General features: G+C 40.4%; 1 pseudogene; it reads left to right on the top strand.

Moving 5' to 3' along the window:
• Positions 1–286: 286 nt before the first annotated feature.
• Positions 287–624, top strand: LOC115517244 (annotated as a pseudogene).
• Positions 625–7462: the final 6838 nt, after the last annotated feature.

The following is a 7462-nucleotide window of genomic DNA, read 5'->3' as shown; positions in this document are numbered from 1 at the left end:
AGAGCCTGACATGGGGCTTGAACTCACAGACCAGGGGGATCATGACCGGACCTGAAGTCAGATGTTTAACCGACTGAGCTACCTAGGTGCCCCTCTTGGGGTTATTTTGAATCACTTTTGCAGAAATTTAAAATTTTTAATAATTTTTGCAGAAAGTTTAAAGTTGGGCCTTTTCTCAGCTGCTGCTAAGGTGCTCTGTCCTTCCGAGGAAGCTAAGGCTGCTTTGGGGTGAGGCCCTCACTTCATCCAGCGACTAGCACTGTGCCAGCTCAGCACTCACCTGCCCATGGCCTCTGTCTAGGAATTCACCTGCATCTGCTCAGCCCTCATCCAGCATGATGATGAGGTCACAGTCACGGAGGATAAGATCAATGCCCTCATTCAAGCAGCAGGTATAAATGTTGAACCTTTCTGACTAAGCTTGTTTGCAAAGGCCCTGGTCAATGTCAACATCGGGTGCCTCATTGCAAAGTAAGGGCTGGTGGATCTGCCCCAGCAGGAGGACCTGCTTCTTCCACCACTGCTGCTCCAGCTGAGGAGAAGAAAGTGGAAGCAAAGAAAGAAGAATCTGAGGAGTCTGATGATGACATGGGCTTTGGTCTTTTTAGCTAAACCTCTTCTGTAACCTGTTCAATAAAAAGCTCCTAGGGGCGCCTGGGTGGCGCAGTCGGTTGGGCGTCCGACTTCAGCCAGGTCACGATCTCGCGGTCCGTGAGTTCGAGCCCCGCGTCGGGCTCTGGGCTGATGGCTCAGAGCCTGGAGCCTGTTTCCGATTCTGTGTCTCCCTCTCTCTCTGCCCCTCCCCCGTTCATGCTTTGTCTCTCTCTGTCCCAAAAATAAATAAACGTTGAAAAAAAAAATTAAAAAAAAAAAAAGCTCCTAAAAAAAAAAAAAAAAGTTGGTCCCTAGGTTATAACTGACCCAAGGATTGTCTTTAGTATGTTCTTGACATGATGAGACCAGTTATCTGCTTTTAGAATTTTATAGAAGCTGGTGGCATGTATTTCTCCTGCCCTGGCTCCCTTTTCCTAGCGCTGGAAAAACATCATGCATAATTCACAAGAGAGTCTTTTGGGCTAAAACAAAAATTCTCTTCCTTTGTTCCAAAGTTGGTTAATGGATTTTTGTGGCTAAAATTTTTAAACCTACAAAATAGGATTCAGATTTGGAAGGGGCTCAAGGCAGAGTGAGCTTTCTGTTTTTATTTCTGGTTATGTGCAGCTCAGGACTATAACACCATGGTGCTGGAATTCAGATTTTATGGAAAAATGATGGGTGCTTGACAAGATTCTATATTGAGGGGCACCTGGGTGGCTCAGTCAGTTAAGTGTCTGACTCTTGATTTCAGCTCAGTTCTTGATCTCAGGGGCATGAGTTCAAGTTCTGCATTGGGGTCTGTGTTGGGCACGAAGCCTACTTAAAATTTTTTCTAAAAAAATGAAGAATCTATATTGTGGATGTTGACTAGCCTTGTTTTTAAGAGAGGGATAACATGAGTGGGGTAGAGGGACTGAAGGAGAGAGAATCCTAAGCAGGCTCCACAATTAGCATAGAGCCCAATGTGGGGCTCAATCTCATGACCCTGGGATCGTGACCCGAGTCAAAACCAAGAGTCAGACACTTAACCAACTGAGCCACCCACGTGCTTCTAGCCTTATTTTTGCAATATATATGAATGCAGAATCATGTTGAACACCTGAAACTAATATAATGTTATGTGTCAAATATACCTTAATAAAAAAAAGAATCTATATTGCATGAGATTACATGATATTTAGCACTCTTGTCTGTACCTACATCAATGCCAAGCCAGAACACAGAATGGAGATGTTACTTCTTACACCTACAATGGTACAACCAGCTCACGAGATTGACATATTTTGACTTTGCTAATGATTGCATGTTCAGATTTTTGGCTTCTCAGGACCCTTCAGGATAATATACCAGTTACATGTTTCTTGTACTCTTAGTCTGGGACATATATCAATTTTGGGGCTTCTGTCCTCTAACAACTCTATCCCATAATATGCAACCCCCAGAAATTTTTTCAAATGTGACTTTCAAATTGAATTGTTGTTATAGTTGGTCTAATAGTACTATCATGTAGATTTGCATCATATCTTAGAAATTTCCTCATTTTACACTAAATGGATTTTAGCATTTTCTGCTTTTTCATCATTGGGTTCTCCAAAAATGTTGCTGGGCAGAAATTTCATTCTGAGTTTCTGTGGAACAGCAGAGAAATTGAAGATTTACACAGTCATATGCTATAGAAGTCATCAGATTTTGCAAAAAGATTTTGAAACAAGACAGGAATGGAAGTGCAAATCTCAGTGGGTCTTAGTGTTTCATCACAAAGTTTTGTGGTAAAACCAAGATGAAACCACAAGTTTCACTGTTAGCCAGACCAGCACTGGAAGAATGATCGATTTCAAGGTTAGCCAAGGTCAGGCGGAAACTTGGCTTGTTTTATTCATATGTTCAAACCCCAGACCTACTGAATTTTGTATGATTTGGGGTTTCCAAAACAGAAAGCATTTGGGGGCCCAGTCCAAAGCTGAGGCCTACAGACTAAGGGTAAGGAAAGTTGTTCTGTCTTGGTTTGCACTTTAGCGCAATTACTAGCTAATTACTACCCAATTACTAGCTGAACCTTATTTACTTAAACTGTTCTTTGGAAGTTTAAAAAACCAAAGTATGTATTTTCTCCCTATCTTCTGTCTAATAAGAATAGCAGGATTCTTCTCCCAGAGTCTCCAGATGTTTCTACAGGCCACAAGAAGATTTATTTCTTGAAAGATTTCACGGCTGCACTTACCAGCACTCATAGACTGTATTCCATTCTTCAGCTCAATATTTGGATAATTCTCTAGGGGTAAAAGGAGCAAGGTTGCCTACTCTTAAAGAGTCTGGCCCAACCCAGTAATTTGAAAAAAATCATGTACTTTCAGAATAAGAATTCAAAGAAAAGAAAAGAAAAGAAAAGAAAAGAAAAGAAAAGAAAAGAAAAAAAACAGTCAAGCTCAGAGCCTCAGACGTGTCCCCCATTACAGTGGGGAAAATGTGACACATGAAAGACAATCTGTGGCAGCCCAAGTTCTGATTAGGGCATCATCAGTGAGGAATATGAGGCTGGGAGTGACTCTAATTATGCCAGGACCAAATCTACTAGGAGGTGGCAAATCCATCAGGTCAATTGGACATGCTTTTGACTGCACATTATAGAAAACCCTTCTACAAGGTTTCAGTCTTACAGGGTGTTATTTGTTGAGACTGGTTGGTGGTTCACTGATGCCATCAGGAACCTAGACTTTTTTCTTCTTTCCATTCCACATTCTTATTATGGTCACCTTAGGATCTTAAGATGGCTGCTGTGGTTCCAGACATCATTCATGTTTGTATTCCATTCAGGCAGAAAGAAAAAAGGAGCTAAGGCTTAGGGGCAAAGTGGTGAAAGGGCCCATTTTATGCAGAAAACAAGAACTTATCCAGAAGAATGTATTTTCACATGTGCTGACTGGGTCATCCAGTCAACAATATCTATCTTAACTAACTGAAGACAGGTGGTCAACAATAAGAGGATACCCTGTAACTGCATAGAAGAGCAGATGTGAAATACTCTGGCTAAGGCAGACCACATCTACAAACCAGACCCATGGAGTAATTAGCTGTAGAGAGCCTTGCAGCTAAACTTTGGAGGACTCTGAAAGAGAAGGTTCTTTGTGAAAGTTCATGGAGAAGTCCAGGGAAGGTAGTATCAGATGATCATAAAGGGATTGTGTAAACTACAATAATTGGACATGGGATGGTTAAAATGTAATGTTATGAGCTATTATTGACCATTAAAGTTTCCAGAATGATCAAAGCAGCTAAACCCACATCTTTCAGGGTCTTTTTTTTTTTTTAATTTTTTTTTCAACGTTTATTTATTTTTGGGACAGAGAGAGACAGAGCATGAACGGGGGAGGGGCAGAGAGAGAGAGGGAGACACAGAATCGGAAACAGGCTCCAGGCTCTGAGCCATCAGCCCAGAGCCTGACGCGGGGCTCAAACTCCCGGACCGCGAGATCATGACCTGGCTGAAGTCGGACGCTTAACCGACTGCGCCACCCAGGCGCCCCCACATCTTTCAGGGTCTTAAGGAAGACTTGCTTCCTTCCTTCCTTCCTTCCCCCACCCGCTTCTCTTTCTTTCCATTTTTCTTTTTTTCTATTCATATTTTTAAGTTTTTAATCATGAAAAATCTCAGCATACAGAAAAAGAGAAAGAATAATACCTCACAACTCCCCCATTAAGTTTCAATAAATTATTTACATGTTTTGCCTTATCTTTCATTCTATATACAAAACCATTAAATACACATTAATAGGTATATACACACATGTGTATATATATATATATACATATACATATATATATGTATATATACACATATACATATACACATACACATATCTATCTATCTATCTATCTATCTAGATATCTATCTATCTCTGAGCTATTTAAGTAGGTTGTAGACACTTTACCCCTAAATACTTTTTAAAAATTTATTATTATTTTTTAATGTTTATTTATTTTTGAGAGAGAGACAGAGCATGAGCAGGAGAGGGGCAGAGAGAAAGGGAGACACAGAATCTGAATCAGGCTCCAGGCTCTGAGCTGTCAGCACAGAGCCTGATGCCAAGCTCGAACTCACGAACCGTGAGATCATGACCGGAGCTGAAATCAAGAGTTAGACACTTAACCAACTGAGCCACCCAGGCACCCCTGTACATCACTTTCTAAACCACCTTGTTTTAAGGATTAGGTTTTTAAGCTGTCTGAAGGACAAGCAAAATTGTTTTGTTTTCATTCTTCTTGAATTTTCCTTTGTTACATGTATTTTTCCCTGGTTACCTCACTGTGTCTGCTTTTGCTACTGTTGATTTTATCACACCTGCACTGTCACAGGCAGCATGTTTTCAGCCTGCTGGGCTAAAAGTGGTGGAAAAGGTTTCCTCACTGGCACTGACTCTCTCTGGTTTCTTTTTAGGGCCAATATACTCTTGTTTTAATTATTCTATTTCTCCTGACATTCAAAATCTCCTCTCTTTTTAATTAGCTTAAACCAACCTCAGGCCTTTATTGATGGGAGAGAGTTTTCAAAAGCAATATGCAGAGGGTTTGCTTGCCAGAAAGGTTAGCCAGCAAGCACCTACCTCTTGTACAAGGCCATATGTTCTCTAAGGAATAGGAGTTCATTAACAGACTTTGTTGTCTGAGAGTTTTTTTTTTTTATTCTTTCCTCTCTTTCAGACTTAGAAGGATGTCTAAAGTGTTTATTATTAGCCTAAACTGAGAGCAAGTGAATGTTCTTATCATTCAAAAACAAATACACCTGTCTGGCAACAGGAACTCTGCCTGGCTTTATGAACCAGGAAAATCAACACTGTATTCTGAGCTCAGCCAGTAAACCTGAGGGGCCTGTAAAGTCATGTTGGAGAAGGGGCTCTTTGTGGAAGGATCTAAACTTCCACAGGCTCAAGAATTCTCACTGGAAGACCAGACTTGCTAGTCATTTGTCTGCACAGACTCTGTATCCTACTTATGTGTCCTATACTACTAAATATAAAATAAAAGAACTCTGAAGGTTGGGAACACACTGAAAAATTGGTAGGGAAGAAATCTAAGGGATAAAGAACCAATATCCTGTGACTGCTGTCAGATTGGCACTTCTTCCTGATATCTCCTAAGGGCCCCCTTCACTACTTTCCTTTTTGCTAAAAAAGAAGCTAGTTTAGTTCCAAAAGTTAGCTATTGTCCTGATTTCCCTCTCCTAGATTTAAAAATGAAATTTAAGAGTAACTTTACTTTTCAAAAGGAAAAGGGTGTTTTGACACTGCCCAAATGCACAAAGCTATAACACCCAATATTCATTTAGTTATTTGACTACTCTTTGAGTAACTGTGGATTTTAAGGACAAATAAAGGTGTAGTATATGAGAACTTGCTCTCCAGAAACTTATGATCTAATGGGGATATAAGATGCATCACACCCACACCAGATCCACACTCTCTAATCATTAGCATCAAGGATGTTTTCATATTGGAGACAGTTTCAGTGTCCTGCTGGCCCTGACCCTTTCCCTCTGTAATTTTAAGCCTTCTTAGATTGGACCCAATGGAATTAAAAAAAAACAAAACAGCTTTAGAGTCACCTGAACAGGTGCAGGTAGTGCTGTCTCCTTTTACCTTAGCTACTTGGATATAATTAGATGGTTTATCTCTGAGGGGAGAGATTTCTACATCAAATGTAGGAGTTTGAGTGAGTTGTAAAGGATAATATTTTTGATGAAATACGAATGTTCAGGATCTGTTTCAAGAAATGATCCCAAATTAGGGAGCAATTGAACACATAGTTATTACTACTAATGAATGTAGTCAACCAAATTTAGAAGTTGTATTTGTCATACTTTCAAACCTAAGATAGCCTGTGAGACAATGTATGTTTTGAAATGAACAGAATGGTGTTCAAATTCTGCTCCACCATTTTCTATCTGTATAGCTTTAGACAAATAACTTAAAAGTCTAAGCCTCTACTTTTACCTCTGCAAAATGGTTATTACCAACATTCGCTCTTCACAACAGTGTGAAGATTGAGACAATGTGTGCAAAAGCTTTTAACTCGGTGCCTGCCCCCCGCCCCCACCCTGCCAGTGCTAATTCTGTCCTTGTCTTTTCCTACACTTCTCTTTGGAGGATTATGCCTGTATTTTATTTTAGTTCATCCTTTTTTATTTTTTTTCCTGTTCTTGGCTTTTCTCATTGTTTTTGTTCTTATTTTTTCTGGCTGATCTTGTCTTTTTGGTTTCCCTCTCTCTCCTCTCTGTGGATGTTTGTTTTGCCTGTGTTTATTTTTCCATCGTGAACTTTCCTTGAGTTCCTTTCTCATTTGCCTTTTTGCAGGCGTCTTTTGTTTTACCTGGGGCTCTAGCCCTTTGCACATTGATGTCAACACTGACTGCTGATTTTGGACTTTGCTGAGGAAAGGGGGGTGGAAGGTGTGGGAAAACCGTTCTTATGGGGCCTAGAGAAAGGATATTGGGATGTTGAAGCAGTTAGTTACTTGGCTATACATATTTTGCAGACATACACTTCAGTTCCTGGCCAGAAGTCTGACGCTTTTTCCCGCAGATCTTCAGAATTTTTGAATCTGCCCTGATTTCACTCCCTTTCTCTTCCCTCCCTGTTTCTCTACCCGGTTGCAGTAGAGCTCAGCTTTCCCCTCCCCAACTTCCTGCTGTCTTGCTTTCTCTGAAACATGTTTTACCTATTACTGCTCCTCTCCAACATTTCACTTATGTGGAACACCCACTTGGAAGGGGAGTTGTTTTTGAAGAGGAGGAGGTCATTATTGATGATAGCAATAAGAGTAAGAGTTGCATATGAAGCACCAATGCTCATACAAGGCCAAAAACAAGACA

Source organism: Lynx canadensis, chromosome B3, assembly GCF_007474595.2.
Source record: "Lynx canadensis isolate LIC74 chromosome B3, mLynCan4.pri.v2, whole genome shotgun sequence".
Classification (NCBI taxonomy): domain Eukaryota; kingdom Metazoa; phylum Chordata; class Mammalia; order Carnivora; family Felidae; genus Lynx; species Lynx canadensis.
The sequence above is the reverse complement of the archived record's forward strand: the minus strand, read 5'-3'. Positions and strand labels throughout refer to the sequence as shown.